The sequence below is a fragment of the Sorex fumeus genome, unplaced genomic scaffold (genome assembly GCF_029834395.1).
Source record: "Sorex fumeus unplaced genomic scaffold, SorFum_2.1 ptg000006l, whole genome shotgun sequence".
Lineage (NCBI taxonomy): Eukaryota > Metazoa > Chordata > Mammalia > Eulipotyphla > Soricidae > Sorex > Sorex fumeus.
Window position 1 is genome coordinate 41,104,119 of NW_026606063.1, and position 26,277 is coordinate 41,130,395.

Genomic DNA, 26,277 nt, shown 5'->3' on the forward strand with positions numbered 1-26,277 from the left:
GTCATCGTTAGGGAAACCTGGTGGTGCTAGGAAAGCTGGGGAATCGAATCCAGGTTACCTGCGTGCAAGACAAGCACTCTATCTGCTACACTATCTCTTCACTAGAGCCTTTTCTTACAGCTAGACTTTGGTAGAGAGAGTCTTACCCAAATACGGATCTGCCAGAGGTGACCATCCTGAACTCTGTATTATTACTCTTGAGTTAATTGGATGTCATGCTGGTCTCTCCAACAGTCCTTCTTAAAGATTCTTAGTTTACTTGGTCCCCTGTTCTGAATTTCTTGGTAGTTTTCCAAGTGCTTGTGCCTCAGAAAGAGTTTTTAATTATGCATCATAAAACTCTAAATGGGAGATAAGAAATAAACATTTCCCTACTTATTTAATTAGAGAACTATTTTTTTATTAGATGAATTTTTATTAAATTCTTACAGAATATGGTATCTGGTGGAAAAGTTTTGGAGAGCATGAGGCTTTATTCCAAAGGAATGAACATAAAATGTAGGGATTCTTGATGATAATTAGTGATAATGAAAATTAATAAAAGAATTTATTGGGACTGGAAAATCTCTTGGTGCTTTTCAGTCAACAAATGCTTAGTTTGTGCTTACTACTTAGACTTTCTGCTGACTTATACCGTGTGTTGTACTACTTACTGTGTATCTGCATGCGGCTTGAGGCTTATTTGGAGTAGAGCCCTCAAGTGGAGGAGGTAGGGATTCTACATTCTTTCCCTATGCATTTGGATACTCTTCTTCCACCATTTGGAGCAGGAAATGGTTACTGGTGATGCCTTCATAGCCAAAATTACTGTCAGCTCTGGTCCAAGGAATGAGGCCTTCTTGTTTCTTGCACTTCCCAGGATTTCTCTAGCACTTTTTTTTTTTCTGGGGTCACACCTGGCGATGCATTGGGGTTACTCCTGGCTCTGCACTCAGGAATTACTCCTGCTGGTGCTCGGGGAACCATATGGGATGCTGGAAATCGAACCCGGGTCAGCTGCATGCAAGGCAAATGCCCTGTCTGCTGTGCTATCACTCCAGCCCCTCTAGCACTTCTGAGCGTGCTTTCCCTTCCATTCTTAAAACTAGTTAGTATCAGTCTCAAGACTTCACCGCTAATTCAGCATTTTGACTTTACAGAGGGGATCAGTGTCAAGTTGAATGGAACTCATTTTTATGGAAAGGATATCATGTTTTAGATTTCCTATTTTCTCTCTTTATGTAGCATATGGGCAATCCAGCCTGTATTATTTATTTTTACCTTTCATTGGAGATAAACCTGTAATGAAGCAGGGTAGTCTTGCAGGTGAGAGCCGTTTAAAACTGGCAGAGTGGGTAACCAAATGTTGGGAGTTTCAGCTGGCCTAGCTGGCAGCCCATCAGTTAAGCCAGTCATTTGCTCTCATACCCAACCCAGGACACCAGGAAAAGGCCTCTGGAAGCAGCTAGAAATCTCTGAGACTTCTGATGAAGAAATTACTAATTTTTGTACAGAGAGATTAGTTCAAAAGACTGAAGCTCATGCCTTGCATGGGGGCAACCCAGATTTGATTCCTGGCACTACATGGTCCCTTGAACAAGGAGCCAGGTGTAGCCCTTGAGTTTGCCACCCATGCCACTCCCCCAGAAAGAAATTACTGAAACTCCTTTTGAGGTCCTGATGTTATTGTGACTGTCTCTGACCAATCCTTTTCTTTTTTTGAGTGGGGGGGGGGGTCTCCCAAGCATTGTTCAGGAGATTGGGGGCCACTCCCCGTGATTCTTGATCAGTGGGGCCTCCAAGCCAACACCCAGCAGTGCTTTATGGTCTCTGTGGCTACACTGAGCATCGTTTAGTGGGCCATGTTGTGGGATTGAGCTGAACTGTATAATCAGCTGCGTACAGGGCTTGTGCTTTAACTCCTGTACTATCTGTCCAGCCTGTCTTTGATCAGTTTTAACCTATTTAGTAGACTGTGCTGATTATAAAATTAGATTTAAAAAAAAAAATCAAACCTGGAGGGTCAGAGTACTGATACAGGCCGTAGGGTCCTTGCATGTGGCAAGTACATTGGTTTGATCCAGCACCATATATGGGTTACTGAGCACCACTAGGACTAACCCCTGAGTACCTCAGGGTGTGGCTCAAACTCTCCTCTCCCCCTAAAAAAAAAAAAAAAAACCAGAAAACTGTGTGTAGATGCATCTCAGTGACTCACTGATAGAATACTTGTCTCACATGTGTGAGGCCCTGTGCTTAATTCCTGGCATCTCTTGGTCCTCATAGCCCCTAGATGTGGCACCAAATCGCCCCAGGCAAGACAAAACCCCTTGATTGAAAGGCACAGCTTGACCCTACTTTTAGATATATTGATGTTTGACTGTTTAACCAATACTGTTTTTTTCATTTAAAGGGCCTTGACCTATTGTTAGTCCGTCTTTGCTACTACTTCTAAAAGACCATAGCTTTTAACTGTTATGATCAGGGAATCAGCTCATTTGCAGGAAGTTGGAAAGAGGATTTAAAATGGGCCTATAGCAAGACCTCTCTGGCTCCTGATCGAACTGCTTAACGGCCATGATCCCAGAGACTCAGAAACAAATCTCGGAACCCAATGGCTTTTGGCAGAAATACGTCCGGTCCCTGCAGTAGGTTAGCAGCGCCAGGCCACCCCAGGTGGGAATAGGTTTCAAATTTGGCCTGTTCCCCCTGATGGCCTAGTGGCTGCCATCTTCCAGAGGATGGACAGTCAGGTTTGGGCCCGCAGTGACGAGACACGTGGGGCCTCACAGGATAGGGGTGGAGCCGACCCTTTCCTCCCCATCCCAACGAGACCCTGAGTCGCCTCCCACAAACATCCTCCCTCTCTCACTCCTGATCAAGCTGCTTAACAGCCATGTTCCCAGATACTCAGAAACAAATCTCGGAATTCAGCAGGTTTTGGCAAAAATCCTTCCAGATTTAAGTGTTAAAATTTAGGAATTTCAAAATCGTACGGCCATTATTGCAGCCACGCGACATCACATGTTATTCATAACCAGCAATAGAAAATAAATTGTCTACTGTTGCCTTTTCGGCAGATCTGAGTGTTGGGGTCATGGTCACGGTCCTCCCGTTGTTCATCCATTTGCTTGAGCGGGCCCAGTAACGTCTACATCACGAGACTTGTTGTTACTGTGTTTGGCATATCGAATACGTTACAGGTAGCTTGCCAGGCTCTGCCGTGCAGGCGAGATACTCTCAGTAGCTTGCCGGGCTCTCCGAGAGGGGTGGAGGAATCGAACTCGGGTCGGCCATGTTGGCTGCTTGTAAGGCAAATGCCCTACCACTGTGCTATCGCTCCAGCCCCAAGTGTTGGGGTAAAATCCCAAATAATACTGGTGGGTCTGGTGTCAAAATACTGAGTGTAATCAAAGTAGAGAGAAATGTGGAAATCATCTGCCCCACAGGTAGGGGGAGGGTGTGGGATGGGGGCATACTGGGGTTTTTGGTGGTGAAGAATGGGCACTGGTGAAGGTATGGGTGTTTCATTGTATGACCAAGACTTAAACCCGAAAGCTTTGTAACTGCTCTCACGGTGATTCAATAAATAAAATTATAAAAAATGAAAAAAAAAACGGGCCTATAGAATTCTTCAGTGGAGCCATTTGATTATGTAATCAGCCTTGACGTATTAGGTGACCCATAGGGTTTTATTGTTTTGTTTTGTTTATTTTATTTGTGCTGGAGCAATAGCACAGCAGGTAAGGCATTTGCCTTGCACATGGCCAGCCTACATGGCCAACCCGGGTTCGATTCCTCCACCCCTCTCAGAGAGCCCGGCAAGCTACCGAGAGTATCTCGCCTGCACGGCAAAAGTCTGGCAAGCTACCTGTGACGTATTCAGTATGCCAAAAACAGTAACAACAAGTCTCACAATTTGTTGTGAGATGTTACTGGTGCCCGCTCAAGCAAATCGATGAACAATGGGAGGACAGTGCTACAGTGCTGTTTTTTTTTTTTAATTTATTTTGGTTTTGGTGATGCTCAGGGGTTACCCCTAGTTCTGCACTTGAATCACTCCTGGCAGTGCTGGAGATGACCATATGGAGTTCCTGATCAAAGGAAGCAAGCACCCTACCTGCTGTACTATTATCTCTTGGGCTCTGAGGCTTATATTTTCTAACTGGTCTTTCCCTAACATTCTTCCTATATGAAGATACTTTCTTTTTTGGTGTGTATGTGGGGGGATGGGGGGGGCGGTAGAAGAGTAGGGTTTGGTAGTGGGAGCTATTCCTGCTTAGGTGCTGGTGTGGGGGGGCGTTTCCCAACAGCGCTCAAGAACTACTTGGTGGCTGGGATCAAACTTAGAGCCCTTGTAGGTAAAGCGTGTGCTTTCAGTCCTTTGTACTCTCTACCTGGGCCTTGTGAAGCTATTTTCTGCTTTTTCTTTGTTTTTTGGCCACACCTGGCAGTGCTCAGGACTTACCTGACTCTGAGCTCAGGGATCATTCCTGGTGGTGTTTGGGCGACCATATGGGGTGCCACTTATCAAACTGATCAGCTGCCTGCAAGACAAGTGTCTTACCCACTGTATTATTGTTCCAGCCCCAAAGAAGAGGATATTTTCTAAGGTCCTTTGTTTATGCTCTCTTAATTCTTCCTTCTTTCTATATGCAATCTGTAGGTGATGTCATCTGTTTATGGCTTTAGCTATTATTAATATATCAAAAACCTCTATTGCCAAACTAGATCTCTCTCATGAGTTCCTTAACTCATCATGGCCAAATATATTTGTTAAGATCATAGCCAACATAGACACTTTATTTTTATTTTTGGATTTTGGAGGCCACACCTGACTGTACTTGGGACTTGTCCTGACTTAGTGCTCAGGAGACTGGAAATTGAAACTGGGTCTTCTGCATACAAAGCATGTGTTCCAGCCATTTAAATGGTCTCTTCTGCGCTGTCTTAGGACATTTTAAACTCATTGTGTCCCAAGCCACATATTTTCAGCAGCATATTTTTTTTCTTCATGTTTCCCTATTCTTTTTTATTTCTTCATCCTTTGTTCCTTGACTTAGGAGGATCACTATCCAGGAACATTTGTAATGTTGATTTTGCATCCTAGTTTCCAGTATTTCTTCACTAGGAATTTAATAGACTCTGAGTATAATGGGAGATGTTCAGGATGTGAGAGATTGATAGTTCCATTCTTCCTTTCTCCCTCTCTTTTTTTTCTTTTCTCCCTTCCTTTCTTATCTTCTCTATTGTGGACAGAGCAGTTTAACAGAAAAATATAGTTCAAAGTTAATTATGTTCAGATGGAAAGTGGAAGTGCTGTAGCCAAAACTTCTGAGAGCTAAGACCCTGGTAGAAATCTTTCTAGAAGAAATGAGACAAGAACATCCGAGGAACCAGAAGACCCCGTTATAGACATGCAGAGTAAAGATATTATGGGACATAGATTCCTCCACTCCTTTTGGAAAGCTACCGAGAGTATCTCGCCCGCACAGCAAAGCCTGGCAAGCTACCTGTGACGTATTCGATATGCCAAACACAGTAACAAGTCTCACAATGTTACTGGGCCTGCTCGAGCAAATCGATGAACGGGAGGACAGTGACACTGACAGGGTACTCAGCTTGTTTCTTAGATAAGCAGAGTCATTGGTTCCTGCCCTCTGGGCTGCTTCTGTAAGTCATCACTGAACGTCATGGTTTGAATTCTTTACAAAGATTCTGTGGATTCAGTGTAAGCCATTACTTCAAAGGGATCATCCTTTCTGTTACATTTTTGGCTCAAAGTGATTATTTTTATTTGTTTGTCTTGGGATCATACCCAGCAGTGCTCAGGGCTTACTTCTGCCTTTGTGCTCAGGGATTACTCCTGGCAGATTTGGGAGACCATATGGGGTGCCAAGAATCAAACCCAGGTGGCCGCATGCAAGGCAGATGCCCCACCTACTGTACTATCTCTCTGGCCCTCAAAGTGATTCCTTAACTTGTCATATGTATGATTCCCTCACCCAGAATTTTTCAGATTCCTGGAAGACATTTATTTATGGTTATTCTAATTTTGAACTTTGCTTTCACTAAATTAGATTATAATCAGTTTTACTCTCTCAGGCATGCTCTGTTTCCTTCCTCATCGACCCTAATGTAGAATTCAGGTATCTTCCAGCTGAAGCCTTTAAGTATTATTAAATGTTTGAGGCAATGGAGAGAATTTTTATTGCAGCAAAACAAGCTACTTGAATCCTAATACTGGCTCTCTCTGTCCCTTAAAGTACTTTTCCCTCCTCTCATTTGAGATTTATTACCATTCATTACCTATACAAAGCCTTGGACTCTTTTTTTTTTAAACAAATGTTTTGTTTGGATTCTTACTATTCTTAGTCCTCTACAAATGTTTTTCACTGTGTTGCCACTAAGCACGCCAAGTGCTTGCACTCTTATGCAAAGCAGTTGAACACTGTCTCTCTCCCTCTGAACTCAGCTCTGCATAGCCACAGCTCAACTGAAAAGCTCAGCTAAGTAAAAAGCTCATCTACCTCTTTTGCCACTCAAATATTTGTAGAACCTCTGATTACATTTCCTCTTTTGAATGCATTTCTTGTTTTAAATAGTATTTACTTCTTGCCTCAGGAATGGTTTTGTTTTGAAGAAATCTGTGGAGGGATGGTAAGAGGATATTCCAGTCCAAGGCAGTGGTGTGAATATAGACTGCAACCTACATAACACCTATTGTGGGCAATAAAAAAACTAGTCCAACTGGAAAGAGGAATTCTTGGCGACAAGGGCTCAGGGTAGAATAGAAAGTCCAGAATCAGGCCTAGGTTTCCATGGGGAAAGGATAATGTTTAGAAAAATGAGACAGGAAAACTGTCTATAGCAGTCCTTAAAAAAGATTCTTGTCATCATCTAGCTAGAGTAAGTTCTAGATGGGTTAAAGATTTTTATGTAAAAACTATATAAAGTTTCAACTATATGTTGAAATCGATTTTTTATTTTTTTGACTTTCTTATTGAATCACTGTGAGATAGATCATTACAAAGCTGTTTATGATTGAATTTCATTCATGCAGTATTCCAACACCCACTGCTCCACCAGTGTACATTCCCCAGCACCAGTGTCCCTAGGTTCACTCCCATCGCCCTCCACTTCCCTCCCACTGCCTGCCTCTCTATGGCAGGAACTTTTCTTTCTCTATCTCTCTCTCACTCTCTTCCCCTCCCCCCACTCTTTGGGCACTGTGGCTTGTAATATTGATACTGAAAAGTTATCCAGAATATCCCTTACCTACTTTTAACCTTCAGCTCTTGTCCAATGTGATCATTCCCAGCTATTCTTGTCATAGTGGTCTCTTCTCTATCTTACCTACCCGCAGCATGACACACACTTGTGGTTAGTTACAACCATTGACCAGTCCTCCTAACCCCCTGTTTTCCCTGGCAATGGATATTAGGAAGAGATTTTTAGTATGTTGCTCAAAGCAGAAATAGGATAAAGGTTGATGGATAATCCATAAAACAGAACAAAAACAAAACCACAACAGGGCTGGGGAGATGATTCAAAGGACTAGGGTAAATGCTTTGCATGCAAGAGCCTCATGTTCAGTTCCCAGCACCACTTGGTTCAGAGCACTGAGCTGGTGTTTTGTCCTACTGTTTTTGCCTTAGTACTGTCAAGTGTGGCCCAAACACTGCCCCTGTCCCTGCTCCTATCTAAGCAAACAGAAAAGTGCAGCCAGCAGGGGTGGAGCGATAGTACAGCAGGTAAGGCACTTACTTGCCTTGTACACAGCCAACCCGAGTCCGATCCCTGGCATCATTTGGTCCCCCAAGCAGTGCCAGGACTAATTCCTGAGTGCAGAGGTAGGAGTAACAGTACCCCTGAGCATCGCCAGGTATGGCCCACAAACAAACAAAAAGTACAACCACTGCAAACAAAATAAAAAATTGATGACAAATTGCCTTTTACAAATATATGCTTGTATTTTTTGTTGTTGTTTGGGTGACACCCAGCAGTGCTCAGGGGTTATTCCTGGGTCTACACTCAGGAATCACTCCTGGTGGTGTTCAGGAGTTGATATGGGATGCCGGGAATTGAACTCGGTTCAGCTGCATACAAGGTGAGTGCCCCAATCCCTGTCCCCTATAGATTTGTTTGATTTTTTTTTAAAGGCAGGGGTCCATACGTCCACAGTGAGTGCCCTACCACTGAATTGCACTTGCAGCCTATTGCTGGTAATACAAGTTCTCTGAATTGTGTTTTGGCAATACGTACAACATTTCAGCGCTCTTGCTCTTAAGCCCGGGGTTTGTGAACAGAGGTATATGTATGTGAATTATTTTTATTGCAGAGTTTACAGAGCAGTCAGAATGACCCTCAAAGGACCCAGAAGATGGCTCAGTGGCTTACAGTGCATACATGGTGAGCACAGCATTGAGAGTTCAAAACTTCCGTATACTTTCACTGTCTGACAGCTCTGCTGTTGAAGATCTCAGAGAGGAAGGGCCTGGACTTAGTCTAGGTGAGTGTGCGGTCCTGAGCTTTAATCCCTGGTGCTGTATGTGCAGATGTGATCCTGACTGCCACACAGTCTGGGATCCTCCATGAGAGGGAAAAGCAGCCATTGAGGTGAAATTGTTACATAAATTATAAATGGAGTTATTTTTATAATTCTGACACAGAAATATTAAAAATTATATGCATAAGGAACCTGTTTCCCTGTATGTATTTTTAAAAAATCTTTCTGCATAGTGTTAATAGAAATTATCTTTTCTACTTTAGAAAAAGAAGTTCGGGACTGGAGCAGTAGCACAGCAGATAGAGCATTTGCCTTGCACGCATCCGACCTGGGTTCAATTCCCAGCATCCCATATGGTCCCCTGAGCACCGCCAGGAGTAATTCCTGAGTGAAGAGCCAGGAGTGACCCCTGTGCATCGCCGGGTGTGACCCCCAAAAAACAGAAAAAGAAAGAAGAAAAGTTCATTTGAGCAGTAGTAAAGTAGGACCAGACAGGTAGCTAGCTCATCAGATTGGACTGCATGCGTAGCATCCAGGAGGTCCAGGCTCAAACCCCAGCACCATATGGTCCCTGAGCTCAGGAGTCACTCATGAACACTGTTGGGTATCTTTCCCAAATAAATAAAAAATGGTGGTAGGTAGGCTGAAGCCAGACACAATTATTTTCATCTCGACCTATGCAGTGAATATTGTTGGTAAAAGCAGTGATCGGGGATGGTGTTATGGTGTGAATGTATGAAATGAAGGAAACTAAAAGGTTATGCATTGGTTATAAAGCTGAGGTGCCACTCCAGCCCTGAAACAGTAAGGCATCAGTTGGGGTAGGCAGCTGGGTTATAAGAAAAACCAATCTGAAGGACAAGTTAGTGAAAAAGAAGTTATAGAAGAAAGAATCAAAACAAGTCACTATTCATTCTATAGTTGTCTACCTTGTGGAACTGAAAAATATGATTGTCATGACAGAAACTAGGGTAACTGGCAAGGGGAATCACTCTTTTATAAGGAAAAAGCAAAGTTTTTTTTGTTGTTGTTGGGGGGGTAGAGGGTCACACCCATGATGCTCAGGGGTTACTCCTGGCTCTGCACTCAGGAATTACTCCTAGCAGTGCTCAGAAAACCATATGGGATGTCAGGGATAGAACCCAGGTTGGTTGGCCACGTGCAAGGCAAACACCCTACCCACTATACTATTGCTCTGGCCCCCAAATTTCTTTTTCCCCAAAATTTCTTTTTTCTTTTTTCTTTAAAGAGCTGGAGATAAGGGGCTGAAGTGATAGCATAGCGGGTAGGGCATTAGCCTTGCACACAGCTGACCTGGGTTTGATTCCCAGATCTCATATGGTCCTCTGAGCACTGCCAGGAGTAATTCCTGAGTGCATGAGCCAGGAGTAACCCCTGTGCATTTCCAGGTGTGACCCAAAAAGCAAAAAAAAAGGGGGGGGCTGGAGATATATCCATAAGTTATATTATTTTGGGATATGTTTGTTTTGGAGTCATACCTGGCTATACTCAGGGCTTAATCCTGGCTCTGTGCTCAGTGGTCACTCCTGGTGTACTCAGAGCACCATCTGGGGTGCTAGGAATCAAATCCAGGACAGCTGCATGCAAGGCAAACATCCTACCCACAGTACTATTGTTCTGGCCCCATATATCCCTAAGTTCTGGGTTCTTACTTAGATAAATAGATTTCTAAAATAGAGAAAATAGGGCCTGGAGGTCAGTGGCTTAGGATGCAGCCTTACAGATATGTGGACAAATACATTTGTTCAAATGTCCAAATGAGTTCAAATCTGGCATCACCACCTGTTCTGAGCATGATCCTGGCCACTCTGCTGTTGATCCTGGGAGCTCTGCTCTCCAGTCACAAGTGCTACAAGCAAGTGAATTCTGGCCACACTGTAGCCTTGTGTGTGTAAGCATCAGAAAAAGTGATGTGGGCCAGAGAGATAGTACAGTTGGTAGGGCACTTGCCTTGCATGCAACCAACTGGGATTCAATCCCCAGCATCCCATATGGTCCCCCAAGCATCGCCTGGAGCAATTCCAGAGTGTAGAGCTAGGAGTAATCCTGAGCATCACTGGGTGTGCTCTTAAAAACGGTTACCCTTGACAAGTACCACAACTGAGATGTGGAGGTGCTACAATCAAAAAGCTGTGTGATCACTGAAGTGACCCCAGGAGCCAACAATGTATGCCTCAAGAAGAGTGGAACCCTAGTGAGCATATGTGCAAACCTCAGTGAGCTCATTGTTCAAGTGTGCAGATACTGCAGCATGGTGTACAACCGTGGGGAGCACACACTGCTAGCAATGTGGTCGAATCGCAGGCAGGTGTGTGTGTAGCCTCCAGAGTTCACCACAGAAGCATCATCAGTGAGGAAGGGAAAGTTGGGGAGAGAAGGAAGGGGAAAAGAGTTGTTCGTTGGAGAGAAAGTACAGGTGTTTTGGTGCTTACCTTGCGCTAAGCTGACCCTGGTTTAATCCCCAGTACCACATATGGTCTCCTGAGCATCACCAGGAGTGACCCCTGAGCACAGCCAGGTTTGGCCGTCCCCCCACCAACAAAAGACTCCTTAAGGTATAATTAACTAAAGCTTCTTAGAAAGGAGCTGTTAAAATAGAGAAAAAAGGATAAGAGGGGAATGCTCCAGGTTTGGTCTTTGACATACTTGGGGGATGGATTGTTGAATCTTGATTCATCCTTTCCTGCTTGCAGTTGTGTTAATTTCTTTGTTTTTTTTTTTTTAATTTCCTTTTGTTTTGGGACCATATGCAACAGTTTTCAGGGCTTCTGTTGTGGTAAGGGACCTTTACTGGCAGATCCCAGGGGACCATATGCCTTGTCAGGGAGCAAACCAGGGTCAGTTGTGTGTAAGGCAAGCACCTTAAACTCTGTACTGCCTCTCTGACCCTCCTACTGGCAGTCTTGATAGATCTTCAGAGAGATATGTTATGGTAGTCTCAGTTGGCACCTGAGAGGTAAGAGTAATGATGGTAGGAACACAAAAGCTACAACATTATTTTAAAGTCACTCTATGTGGGCTGGGAGATAACTGAAGTGGTGCACACTTACCAAGCATATGTGAAGTCCTGAGTTTTGAGGTTTTTTCTTTTTTTTCCTCCCTTTTCTGTTTTGGACCACTCCTGGCTCTGCACCCAGGAATCCCTCCTGGTGGGACTCTGGGGGCAATATGGGGTTTGGAGACCATATACTGGGGTTCAAACCCAGGTCAGCCACATGCAAGGCATATGTACTGTCTGTCTGACTGGAAAGTTCTGAATTGTATCCTTCATACTCCATGAACCCCCAGCAGTGCCAGGTGCGATTCCTCTGTGGTTTGTCTATATATAAAAAAGAAAATCTTTATTTACAAAGGCAAATATATCATATGTATATAGAATTATGTAGGCTATATCATTATAAGTAAGGCCCTCCCATTGATCATCGATTTGCTCGAGCGAACCCAGTAATGTCTCCATTGGAGACTTTGTTGTTACTGTGTCTGGCATATCGAATACATCACGGGGAGCTTGCCAGGCTCTGCCGTGCGGGTGAGATACTTTCGGTAGCTTGCCGGGCTCTCCGAGAGGGGCGGAGCAATCGAACTTGAATCGGCCATGCTGGCTGCGTGCAAGGCAAACGCCCTACCACTGTGCTATCATTATATAATAGTTATATCACTATATATATCACTATATAGCTGTATCACTATAATGATATAGCTGACAATTCTATATGCTTTGCATTATTATTTTTCTCCTTTTATGTACACTGAAGCTCAATTAGAGAGTAGAATTAGGACGTAAACTTAGGTATTCAGAATTTAAATTCCATTGCTTATATCCCCACTGAGTCATTCTCCCTCATCTCATTGTCTTTTAGAAGTGTACTTAGAGCAGAACCTGTGATATAGAGCTAGGGATATCCACAGTTACGAGATAGGCGGGAAAAAGAGCCAGGAAAGGTACCATGTCACTTACCATCACAACCCAGATTTCCGTAACCATAGAAGCTTGAAGGTTCCATTAAATTTGAGTGGGGGTGTTGAGTTTTCATATGTTCATAAATAGCTTGAGGTGTTTTGGAAATAAATTGGCTTATTTGCTTACAGCAGGACTAAGAGTGGCTGTTTCGTGGTATGTTAAATTCAGGGTTTGTTCTTTTGAAAACAGAACGATAAAAGCCTATTGATTTGACCCATGAGTCTAAGGGCTTACCTGAATTAATTACATGAAAAACAGCTTTTGCGATGTCATTAGACTTGTTTACATTTAGAATTACATGGACCTCTCTTGTTCATGTATGAGCTAACTGGTGAAGATCCTAAGAGAGGTGGAATTAGTGAGCGGGAAATCAAGTTTCCTTAAGTCACATAAATTTTCAACTATCTTATTGATAGGATTAAATTACCCATCTAACCTATTCTGATCAGTATAAGCACAAAAATGGAATTACTTTTTGTCAGAAGTTTTGAATCAGTGGGATACATTTATTTTTATTTTTGGGTCGACACCAAAGGCATCAGTCTTTTATTTTTCTTCTTATTTTGAACTTAGCTAGATTTACCTGTAAAGTTCTGTGGGGGCTGGGGAGATAGCTGAGTGGTAGAGCGCATGCCTAGCTTATGCACTGCCCTGAGATTGACCCCCATGCATTACATACCTCTGCCCCCAGCTCTTAGGGCACCAATGGGTATGACCTCTATAATAAAACAAAAAGAATCCCCTGAAATTGCTAGCAGTAATATCTGGTAAGAATTTGCAAGTCATTTTTTATATCCCAGTTAGTGTCAAAGCATGAAGCAATGAATGCATGAGTAAAGGAATCCTTTTGTTTGTTTTTGACAGGGAGCGGGATGAGGAGGGATGCTTGAGCCAACCCGACAGTGCTGGGATTCAAACCTTGGAATCATTGCTGCAGCCACATGCAAGGCAAGTGCTGTTAATCTCTGTACTGTCTCTGCAGCCCAAAGATGGAATCTTTTTTTGGTTTTGCTTTGTTTTACAATTATAAAGCTTTCATGTTCGAGACTCAGCCGTACAATGATCAAACACCCATCCCTCCACCAGTGCACACCTTCCACCACCAGTGTCCCCACTGTCCACCCCCCCCCCCAACCCCCCTCTCCCCCATGGCAGACAATTTCCCCAATATTCTCTACTTTTGGGCATTAAGTTTTGCTCAGATTTTCCAAGCACCATTCTAGCCTGCTTGCCAGGGGCAGATGCTAGATCATTTATTGTCCATTGCTCATTTTGGGGCTGGAGTGATAGCACAGCAGTAGGGCATTTGCCTTGCGCGCAGCCAGCCCTGCCAAGCTGGGTTCAGTTCCTCCGCCCCTCTTGGAGAGCCTGGCAAGCTACCGAGAGTATATTGTCTGCACGGCAAAGCCTGGCAAGCTACCCGTGACGTATTCGATATGCCAAACACAGTAACAGTTGTCACAATGGAGATGTTACTGGGCCCGCTCAAGCAAATTGATGAACAACGGGAGGACAGTGACAGTTTGAATATTATGAGTGCCGTGACCACTCGCTTCTGGAATCCTAGATTGTAAATGGTTGGTTTCCAGAGACATTTCTGTAGAGCACTAACCCATTTTGGGATTCAATTGATGTCTGGACCAGGGCTGTTGGTGCACTAAGATGGAGCCCAGAGGCACATTGTGGGGATGACAGCCAGGCCCATGAGCGGGCGGGGAGCCAGGAAGGAACAGCCTGGCGCCTCTGCTGCCATGCGGCATGGAGATTTAGTCCTGGAACCCATGTACCTGGGCCTTGCTTGTGGAAGCTCTTGGTCACCAGGATTCCATCTGGAGCAGATGGAATCTTTTTCAAATCTTCCCTTCCTGAGCCATCCTTCCCCAGCCTCACTACAACTTTGTTGGGTAGTTTGGGGACATTTTTAGTGGTAGCTTTTATAGCGGGGGGTAGCGGGGTAGGAGGCGGAGAATGAAGGAACTGTGGGAATTTTCTACTTCGTGGAGCCACCAACTCACAGCAGACTCTTCTCATAGTTCCTAAAATTATTAATGCCTAATGGGGTATGGATAGAGAGGACGGGGATTAAGATGCTTGTCTTGCATGCGACTGACTTATTTGATTCCCAGCACCACATACGGTTCCCTGAAAACCATCAGGAGTGACCCATGAACACAGAGCCAGGATTAAATCCTGAGCATAGCCAGGTACGGTGTAAAACCAAACAAAACTATCAGGAGATACAGCTCAATGGTAGAGACTTACATGGGTAAAATTATGGGTATAGTCCTGGACACCTGAGGGTGAGGCAGAGGGTGGGTAGGTAGCAAAAGATCACTGAAAAAATCTTTGGGGCAACAGAGGAGGTGAAAGGAGATTTCCTATGTGGATTTTACCCAAAGAGTATTTACTTTTGTGTGTGTGTGTGTGTGTGTGTGTGTGTGTGTGTGTGTGTGTGTGTGTGCTATCTCTCCAGCCCCCGAAAGAGTATTTACCTTTTTTTTTTTTCCTTTTTTGGTCACACCCGGCGATGCTCAGGGGTTACTCCTGGCTTTGCACTCAGGAATCACTCCTGGCGGTGCTCGGGGGACCATATGGGATGCTGGGAACCGAGCCCAGGTCGGCTGCGTGCAAGGCAAACGCCCTACCCGCTGGGCTATTGCTCCAGCCCGGAGTATTTACTTTTTAAGTTGTTCTTTACCACCATTCCTCTTTGCTTGCTTGGATTCAAAATCAGTATTATTTCTGGCTCTTAGAAGACTTTAACTTACTAGCCTGGCTCTACACCCTGGCCATGTACTTCTAATGAGTTTTAGTGTGGCTGGAAATTAAAACTTGCATGAGAGCTTCAGAGAGACTTGGGGCCTATCACCTGGCTCTGCCCTGTATTTTCTGGCTTTCATTCGTAACTACCTTTATACTCTTAGCACAATCCTCCAGGTCCATAGTTCTGCCTGGATGAGGATTAAGGATTCTGTTTGGGGTACTGGGAATTGAACCTGGTCAGCTGCATGCAAGGCAAGTGCTCTACTCTCTGCGCTGTCTCTCTAGTCCTGGATTCAGGACTCTTCTTCAGAGGGATCATAGAGGCAGAAACATCCTGATGTTGGTTTTGCCATTGTCATTGCCATTGTCTTGCCTTTGGACAGCTAATGGTTTCTTGGAGGTGAACTGTCAACTATACTGGAAGTGATTGGGGGACTTAACATAAAGGATTACCACTGAGTTTCTTTTTTTTTTTTTCATTTGCAGTGAGAGGACTCGAAGCCAGGGACCCCTGCACACAAGACATATGCAAAGATATACGCAATACTTCCAAGCCATATCCTTCTGCCCTTCCACCAAGTTTCAGTATTGTACCTGCTTTTCAAAATAAAATTTTTTATTCACACTGTAATGTTCAATTATTTGCATCAAGAAAACAAACATTTCAGATTTTCTAGATTGTTTTGGACAGAAATGAGCACAGTTTGAGAGGTTTAGCAAGCGTAAGGCCCTGCCTGTGCTGAGGGGAGGTAACTCTTGAATTGTGTGAAAAGCCCTGAAGCAGAAGGGAGCAGCAACCGAGGAAGTCGTAGTCTTTCCTAGAGGAGCATCTCTCAGGGTATTTTTCAGGCAAATGGTTTTTTCTCTAGGAATGCCCTTCTCACATCGCTCAGACTGGACAGTTCATGAAACTTTTACCTTACTTTTCCACACTAAAGCCAAACAACATAGTAATGCCTCAGTATTTGAGACTTTTCACAGGACATTAAAATAAGTAAAGGGTCCGAGAGACAGAACAAGCACTTGCCTTGCATGCAGTCAGTTCTATTTTGATCCCCGGAACTGCAGATGGCCCTCCAAGCATCCCTAGGAATGATCCATGAGCATTTGTTGGATGTGACCATAAAACAAAACATAGATTGACTCATAACTAAATCTTGAAAGAGAAGAGGGGGCTGCAGGGATGCTTCTGGACCCCAAGGTAACCATCCAGTTAAAAATTTAACTCCAGTTGTATCAGCTTATTCAAAATTTTAGAATTTCTGGAGCAACATATTATATTCTACACCACAGATTTACCAGGAGTAGCACACCAGATTGGATGGGATGTAAAGTAGAAGGCAACCAATCTCGATGAAGAAAATAGGGGCTGGAGCGATAGCACAACGGTAGGGCGTTTGCCTTGCATGCAGCCAACATGGCTGACCCGAGTTCGATTCCTCCGCCCCTTTCGGAGAGCCCAGCAAGCTACCGAGAGTATCTCGCCTGCACGGCAGAGCCTGGCAAGCTCCCCGTGACGTATTCGATATGCCAAACACAGTAACAACAAAGTCTCCAATGGAAGACGTTACTGGGCCCGCTCAAGCAAATCGATGATCAACGGGAGGGCCTTTACTTACTTTATTTTAATAACACAATGCTTAACTTGAAACCACATGTTACTAATTTCATGTATAAGGGCTTAATGACTCCAGGGTGAGATAGAACAATATTTACACACCTTCTTCCAAGAAAATCTTTTTTGATCATTTTTAGTGAATTAATCAGAACAAGCAGTACAAAATAAATTATTTAGGGCCTGCTATTGGGGCAGGCATGGGTGGTGGTTGGGAAATTGGAAATATTGTTGGTGGGATTGGAGTTGGAGTACTGAATGTAATAAATCACTGTGAACAACTTTATAAAAATAATTTAAAAAAAAACTATGATAAAAGAAATGAGCAAAACTTAAAGGATGTGAATGACCAAATACAACTTTGTTAATTATGCCAAAAAAAAAAAGCCCTAGTATAAAGTTAGCAAAATGTCAACGGTGGTTCTTTAGGGTGGTTTTAGGTTCTTTATTCATTAGGTTGATTTGTAATTAGAATTATCTGTTTGTTTTTTGTTTTTCTGGGCCATACCTGACATTGCTCCAGGGTTACTTCTGGCTCTGTACTCAGGAATTACCCCTAGTGGTGTTCTGAGTATCACATGGGATGCCAGGGATCAAACCTGAGTAGGCCACATACAAGGCAAGCAGCCTACCCACTGTACTCAGGATTTTAGAATTATCTGTTTGGAATAGGAGTTTGTAAAGTACATTCATTTATTAAATATACTGTTTATTAAATAAACTGTTGGTGATAATGGAATATAGTGATAGGGTGTGGACTAGTGCTTTAGAACTCAAAGGAGAAATTGTTTCTAGTTTATTTATTATTATTATTATTATTATTTTGAACTTCCACGCTTTTCTCAGGTGGCTGGGAGGCCACTCAGCTGGGTTTAACAATTCTATTCTAATGCCCAGTGGTGCTGGGGGGCGGTCTTCAAGAATATACCACGCATGGGGAGAGCTAGTGCAGAATTAAGGTTCTTTCCTTGCATGTAGCTGGTCTGGATTTGATGTCTGGCATCTCATATGGTTCCTCAAGCATTGCCAGGAGTGGATCTCTGAGTCAGAGCCAGGAATAAGTTCTAACCATTGTCAGGAGTGACCCAAAGACAAAAGCAACAGAGAAGAATGCACAAAGTAGTGCAGGATGGGAGTTGGGTGGAAGGGGAACAAAATCTAGTGAGTTTAAGCCCCTGCACATGCAAGTTAGGTGCCCCTGACCCCTGAACTATTGCCGCAACCCCTTTTTCTAACTTTTTATTCTTTAGAGAATTTGGAAAGATTTGAACATTTGTTTGTCTTAAAGAACACTTTAGAGCATAGACATAGAGCAAGGTTTAAGGCACATATCTTGCATGTGGCTGACCCTGGTCCAATCTCCAGTATCACGTATGATACCCCAAACCCTACTGGAGGCAGCCAGGAATAACACCTGAGCACTACCTATGGCCCAAGACCCCTTTTCCCCCAAAAGAAGGAAGAGGAGGAGGAGGAGGAGAAAAAAATCTTGTTTATAATCTGGTCAGAGGTAATGATGAAAAGGAAAATATTTAGGTGTCTGAAAATTTTTTGTTTGGGCTATACCTGGCAATGCTTAGGGGTTACTCTTGTCTTTGTGCTCATGAAACATATGGAGTGTCAGGAATTGAACCTGGGCTTGCTGAATTCAAGGCAAGTGCCCTAACTGCTGTTCTCTCTCTCTCTGACCTCATATTTAAAATTTTGAGCAGGACCCTGGTCAAAAAATTGAAGAAAAAAATTGTACTATACCTTTAGTAACTCTGCAGAGATAAAAGCAGAACTGAACAGAGGATGAAGCTACCACTTCGATACTTCAACACCACTAGCACCACAATTTATGGCATTCCTGCCTTTTACAAGTGCTCTTTGAATGCTTTCAGGTCTCATTTCGATAAGGGTGAGAAAGATGATGGGCTTGAGGAGGATTTGGTAAGATTTTAGAAAGACTGTTGGAGTCATTTTCTAGGAGCAGGCGGGGTGGGGAGATTGTGGCGAGGTTTTTAGGCGCTCTTGTGTCAATGGCAGGGGTCAGAGGTAAAGGATAGGTGATCTCAGTACTAAAAATCCAGTTAGTGTTAGAAATGATTTTCTAGAAGAGTCTTTCCCAGAGTGGACTGTACTGCCCACATCTTTTTGTTTTGTTACTGGTAAGGTTTAGGAATTTTTTTTTCCATTATTTTCCCTCTTGGTACTGCTTGGTACAAAAGAATGAATTTTGGCAAAACCTTTGTTTCTGGATGCCAAATACCTCAAGGAGGGTCAGGTTTCTCTGAGGGCAGGAGGCCAGAACCATCTTTGAGGCCTCCTTTCTGTGCTGTCTGCCAAAAGAAAAAGATTCTTTTCTCTTTTTTCCCTTTTCGGCCCACACTTGCCAGTACTCCAAGACCAAGTGGTGTGTGTGGTGCTGGGCATCAAACCCAGAACTTTTTGGGGGAGGCCGTGCCCTGCAGGGCTCAGGGTTTACTCCTATCTCTGCAACTCAGTATCACTCCTGGCAGGCTTGGGGGACCGTATGTGGTGCTGGAGATTAAACCCAGGTTGACCATGTGCAAGGCAAGCACCCCCTACCTGCTATACTATTGCTCCAGCCCTGAAACCCAGGACTTCTGACAGGCTCCCACTCTTTGATCTGCTCATCCCAAGGAAATTGGTCAACATACTGATCCTCTAGGCTCAGTTTGTGAGGACAGGGCCTTAGTAGTCTTAGAGCAAAATTCTACTTCACTTTTCTTTTTTTTGTTTTTTAAAAATACTATTTAGGATTGGATTATATCGTGCCATTGTTAATCTGTGAGAGACTGAAAGGAACATTCGTAAGGGTTTCTTGCTTAAAACTCAAGGAGTCAGGGCTGGAATGATAGTGCGGCCTTTCACATGTCTGACCCTGGTTTGATTCCCAGCATCCCATACAGTCCCCCGAGCACCACCAGGAGTAATTCCTGAGTGCATAGCCAGGGGTAACCCCTGTACACTGCCGAGTGTAGCACTGTAGCACTGTCCTCCCCATTGTTCATCGATTTGCTCAAGCCGGCACCAGTAATATCTCCATCGTGAGACTTGTTACTGTTTTTGGCATATCGAATATGCATAGGGAGCTTGCCAGGCTCTGCGTGTGGGTGGGATACTCTCGGTCGCTTGCTGGTCTCGTCTCTCCAAGAAGGGTGGAGGAATTGAAGCTGGGTCGCCTGCGTGCAAGGCAAACGCCCTACCAGTTGTGCTATCACTCCAGCCCACTGCCGAGTGTGTGGCCCAAAAAAAAAAAAACTCGAGTCATTAAATATTCTTGAGCTTTTTAATTCCTATGGGGTCTGGAGGGTCCCCCCCCCTCCCCAATCTTTGCTGACAGCAAATAGTCCTTGAGAGTCTATTTAGTTTGAGTCTAGAAATAGTAAGATTGTTGCTTAAAAAGCTGCTTTTCAGGAACCAGAGCCATAGTAAGAGGGTAGGGAGCTTGCCTTGCATGCAGTCCACCCAGGTTTGATCCTCGGCATCTCATATGGTCCTCCACTCATTGCAAGGAATAACCCCTGAATACTGCCAGGTGTGGCCCGAAAACAAACAAAAAAACATTTTGTATTTTTAATGGTTCGGATACCCTTTCACATTGTTACCAACATCAATCCAAACATTTGAGAAAGAAGCTCCATGAGCAGAGGTAAAGCTTCACTGGATAATTATGTGCTTTGCATGGGGAGGTCCAGTTTTCATTCTCAGTAAACTCATATGATCCCCTGAGTACTGGGAGAAGCCCCTGAGCACTGTTTGACTTAGAAAAAAGTGACAGAAAAAAAGAAACTGCCAAACAACTTAAATGAGATCTTTACAATTCTGACCCTTCCTGGATTGATCCATTTATTACACTACCACCCTGACTATAGAAACACATGTGAATATTATCTAATAATCACCCCAGCAAGGTTTTGTGGCCCCCAACAGAAAAGGTGATACAGGCGTGGGGTATAGATGAAAGATGAGGAGATGGTGCTTCTCCTATGAAAGTACTTTCTCAATTCTTTAAAATTGGTTTTTGTCATAGAAAAGTGATTTCTGGGTCCGGAGAAATGTAAAGTGCATCAGGTACTTGCCTTGCATGCAGCCTATCTGGGTTTGGTTCCTGGCATGAATATGGTCCCCCAAAGGGCCGGAGCAATAGTACAGCTGGTAGGGCATTTGCCTTGCACACAGCTGACCCAGTTTGATTTTTGGCACCCTTTATGTTCTCCTGAGCACTGCCAGGAGAGATCCCAGAATATAGAGTCAGGAGTTGCCCTTGAGCACTGCCAGGTGTGTGTCCCCTCCCCTTGCCCCCCAAAAGAAATCAAACAAAATACAACTCAAAATGCAAACCCCAGTATGGTCTCCTCAAGCTCCACCAGCAGTGATTCTTGAGTTACAGAGCCAGGAGTAAGCCCTGATTACCACTGGGTTTGCCCCCAACCCCCACATCCCCACCAAGAGGCAAAAGGAGTAACTTGTTTTTTAAAACTTGTATTAAAACCCTGACTTACAAAGTTGTTCCTAATACAGTTGTTTCCGTCATTTAGTACTAACACTGCAAGTGTGAAATGTCCCCAGTTTCCCTCCCAATCCCAATCTGCCCCCTTACTCACATAACAAATTGACTTTATATTGCCTGTTCCAACAAAACTTGAAGAAATGGCAAATAGAATGCTCAGAAAATAAAACAGAGCCAGTTTGTGATTGCTATATGATTTTCACCTATGTAAATAAGAAAATGAAGGCCATTTAATACAATATAATAAAATGCCTATTCTTATTTACATAAGTAAATTTTCAACTCTGAAATCAAATATATTGCACTGCATTTTTTTTCTTGGATCTTATGGTAATAGTCATGTTTTACCTGTCATTAATAAACTTAAAAAAATTCTGTGCTGATCTATTTTGGAGTTTACGTGAAATAGGTAAGGCACCGCATATGTAAAAAAAAAATTCCCTCTGCACATTATTAAAACACTGTAGTTTACAAAGTTGCTCGTGATGATTTATTACAGGCATTCAATACTCCACACCAATTCCACCACCACTTCCCTCCACCATTGTCTCCAATTTTTCAGCCATCCCTCAAGCCTATCCCTATAGCAGGCCCACGATAATTTGTTTTACAATGCTAGTTACCAATAAATTGCTAAGGTAATGATTTAAAGGTATTTCTTTGGGAGAAAACTAGTGTAAATTGCTATATTTCAACATGGAGACAATAAGACCTTGTGTGAGGGATTACCAGGATGTTACAAGTTAAGACCTCTGTGTTAATGTTTCTATTATATTGGTTGACTTCTGCTCTACATCACATCCAGTTTGGTGTGTTACTACTGTATTATCAGTGTTGTAGAGTTCGGATATGTTCGTGCACTCCAGAAAACTCAGAATATTTAATTGTGCAGAACAGCTGGAGTTGGGACTTTGGGTCTGGATGTGGCTACTGAGACTTCTGGAAGTACAAGGAGGTGATACCAGAAGTACAGGAGGTAGCCTATCCCGACTCTGAGAAAGCGTACCTGATTTCTGGGCAGGTTTGTTTCTCTGTGAGCTGGTGGGGTCTGACCAAAGGCATGGCATTGACATTGGAATGTGGGACCAAGTGGCTGCCAGGGGTCTATTTGAGCAGGTGTTGGCCTACTCCCCTCCAGGGTGCCCTGGATATCTCAGTCAGGAGCAAGATTCTGGGAGATTTTGCGACTGGTTGATCTTTTCTGAGATTTATTTATGAGTAAAAAGAGTAACTTCTATCTGGAAGATTTCATAAATTTTTAAGACAGCCCATAGGATTGAAGAATTTTTTTGCAAAATATAGCACTGTAGCACTGTCCTCCTGTTGTTCATCAATGCTCGAGTGGACACCAGTAATGTCTCCATTGTGAGACTTGTTGTTACTGTTTTTGGTATATCAAATATGCCACAGGGAGCTTGCCAGGCTCTGCCATGTGGGCGGGATGCTCTTGGTAGCTTGCCAGGCTCTTCGAGAGGGACAGAGTAATTGAACCCAGTTAAGCTGCATGCAAGGCAAATGCCCTACCTGCTGTGCTATCACTGCAGCTCTTTGCAAACTATATCGTAGATAATGGATTAATATTTATAATATATAGGATTTGACAACAGGATTCAAGGATTTGACAACAGATCCAATAGAAGATAGGCAAAAATAACAAATAGCCATAGCAGGAAGACTTTCATCTAAAGAAATGCTTTTCCTGTGACCAGAGAAGTAGTACAAGAATTAAGGCAGCTTGGGAACTTTCCAGAATGCCCGCTGGGGAAAAGAGGCGGAGGAGGAGCCACGACTGCCCGAGCCACGCGAACAGTCAATGCTGCTTCGAAACCCCCACCTCCACACTTCCACCCCGCGCCAACACCGGCCTCGGCCCCGCTCTCCGGCTATAGAAAATGGTGAAAGAAGCCACTTACTATGATGTTTTGGGAGTCAAACCCAATGCCACCCAGGAAGAATTGAAAAAGGCTTACCGGAAACTGGCCTTGAAGTACCACCCAGATAAGAAGGAGAGAAGTTTAAACAGATTTCTCAAGCTTATGAAGTGCTCACTGATGCAAAGAAAAGGGATTTATATGACAAAGGAGGAGAACAAGCAATAAAAGAAGGTGGAGCAGGTGGGGGTTCGGATCCCCTATGGACATTCTTTTTTTTTATATATTTAAAAAAAATTTTTTTATTAGTAAAACACCATGAGGTACAGTTGTAGACTTACAAATTTTTGTGCTTGGGTTTCAGTTATACAATGATTGAGTACCCATTCCTCCACCAGTGCCCATTCCCCACCACCACTAATCCCAGTATCCCTCCCACCCCCCCATTCCCCCATCCCACCCTACCTCTGTGGCAGGGCATTCCCTTTTGTTCTCGCTCTCCTTTTGGGTGCTGTGGTTTGCAAAAGAGGAATTGAGTGGCAATCATGTTTGGTCTATAGTCTACGTTCAGCATGCATCTCCCATCTTGGGCGAATCTTCCCAACACCCTTTATTTGGTGCTCCCTTCTCTGTCTGAGCTGCCTTTACCCCTAGAGTGTGCGGCTGGCCTCCAAGCCATGGAGTAAACCTCCCGGTATGTATTGGACATCTTTGATATGTTTTTTGGAGGAGGAGGAAGGATGCAGAAAGAAAGGAGAGGTAAAACTGTTGTGCATCAACTCTCTGTAATCTTAGAAGATTTATATAATGGTGCAACAAGAAAGCTAGCCCTGCAGAAGAATGTGATCTGTGACAAATGTGAAGGCTGCGGTGGTAAGAAAGGAGCAGTAGAGTGCTGTCCCAATTGCCGAGGTACTGGAATGCAAATACGAATTCATCAGATCGGGCCTGGAATGGTCCAGCAAATTCAGTCTGTGTGCATGGAATGCCAGGGCCATGGGGAATGGATCAGTCCTAAGGACAGATGTAAAAGCTGCAGTGGAAGAAAGATAGTCCGAGAGAAGAAGATTCTGGAAGTTCACATTGACAAAGGCATGAAAGATGGCCAGAAGATAACATTCCACGGTGAAGGAGACCAAGAACCAGGACTGGAGCCAGGAGACATTATCCTTGTTTTGGATCAGAAGGACCATGCTGTTTTCACTAGGCGAGGAGACCTTTTCATGTGTAGGAACATACAGTTGGTTGAAGCATTGCGTGGCTTCCAAAAGCCAATATCTACTCTTGACAACCAAACTATAGTAATCACTTCTCGTCCAGGTCAGATTGTGAAGCATGGTGATAGCAAGTGTGTGCTGAATGAAGGCACGATTTGCCATAGACCATATGAGAAGGGTCGCCTAATCATTGAGTTTAAGGTAAACTGTCCTGAGAATGGCTTTCTCTCTCCTGATAAACTCTCCTTGCTGGAAAAACTCCTTCCTAAGAGAAGGAAGTAGAAGAGACTGATGAAATGGATCAGGTAGAATTGGTGGACTTTGATCCAAATCAGGAAAGATGGAGCCATTACAATGGAGACGCTTATGAAGATGATGAGCACCATCCTAGGGGTGGTGTTCAGTGTCAGACCTCTTAATGGGGCCAGTGAGTTACACACTGCTGGCATTTCATGTGCAATAGTGAATGAGTGAAGGACTATCAGTAATATACTCACTACTTGCAATGGTTTTGTTTTAATATTCAACTATAGTAGTGTTTTAAAAGTTAAATGAAGAATAAACTGAAATATGAAAGCTCAAAAATAAAAATAAAAGTTAAGGCAGCTTCCTTGCGTGCAGCAGAACCTGGATTAATCCTCAAAACTGCATGTGGTCTCCTGAGCACCACCAGAAGTGATCCCTGGGTACCACTGATTGTGACCTAAATGCAACTTCCTTGCCAGAAAAGGCATATTCTTGATCATTTTTAGGCAAGAAAACTATTTTACTGTTCATTTCAGTGTAAATATCCCTGTATAAATTATACTCTGTGGCCATGAAAACACTGAAGCTGTATCAGTGAAGTAAAAAATAAGAATAGATAGTTGCTTTTTTTTTTTTTTTTTGGTGAGGGAAGGATGCCAAGGAAGGAATACAGGGCCTCAAATCAATGAAATAGTAGTTGACACTTGCGCACATGCATGACCTCTGCGTTTGTCTTTTATTTTCTTTTTTGGGGGGGGTACTTATTTACTTATTTATTATTGAATCATAGTGAGATACAGTTACAAAGCTTTGATGATTGAGTTTCAATCATAAAATGATCAAACACCTATCCCTCCACCAGTGTACATTTTCCAACACCAATGTCTCCAATATCCCTCCTGCCACCCTCACCCCCACCCTGCCTCTATGGCAAACAATTTTCTTCTTATTCTCTCTCTGCTTCTGGGCATTATGATTTGTAATACAGATACTGAGAGGCCATCGTATTTGATCCTTTATCTACTTTCAGCACATATTTCCCCTCCCAAGAGATCTTTCCAACCATCATTGACTTAATGATCCCTTCTTTATCCCAACTGCCTTCTTCCCCAGCTCATGAGGCAGGCTTCCAACCTTGAAGCAATCTTCCTGGTCCTTGTCTCTACTGACCTTGGGTGTTAGGCTCATATTTTATATTCCACAAATGAGTGCAGTCATTCTATGTCTGTCCCTCTTTTTCTGACTCATTTCACTTAGCATGATACGCTCCATGTTCATTCAATTATAAGCAAATTTTATGACTTCATCTTTCCTACCAGCTGCATAGTATTCCATTGTGTAGATGTACCAAAGTTTCGTTAACCAGTCATCTGTTCTCAGGCACTTGGGTTGTTTCCAGATTCTGGCTATTGTGAACAGTGCTGCAGTGAACATACAGTTGCAGATGTTATTTCTGCTGTGCTTTTTTGTACCCCGAGGATATATTTCCAGAAGTGGTATTACTGGGTTGGATCGTATGGAAGCTCAATTTCTTGTTTTTTGTTTTTTGTTTTTTTTTTTTGCTTTTTGGGTCACA

At 43.5% G+C, this 26,277-nt stretch overlaps 1 long non-coding RNA gene and 1 pseudogene across 2 annotated transcripts in view; both read left to right on the forward strand.

Annotated features, from left to right (window-relative positions):
• LOC130035762 (uncharacterized) overlaps positions 1–15,858 on the forward strand; it is an 87,855-nt gene extending 71,997 nt beyond the window's left edge. Inside the window, exons 5-7 of one of the 2 annotated variants that reach the window (XR_008794259.1) lie at positions 8,321–8,491; positions 13,335–13,422; positions 15,724–15,858. This is a non-coding gene — a long non-coding RNA (uncharacterized LOC130035762). The remainder of the gene's footprint in view (positions 1–8,320; positions 8,492–13,334; positions 13,423–15,723) is intronic. The other variant, XR_008794260.1, reaches the window with a different exon arrangement.
• Positions 15,859–23,201: 7,343 nt separating this feature from the next.
• Positions 23,202–25,034, forward strand: LOC130033572 (dnaJ homolog subfamily A member 1-like; annotated as a pseudogene).
• Positions 25,035–26,277: the final 1,243 nt, after the last annotated feature.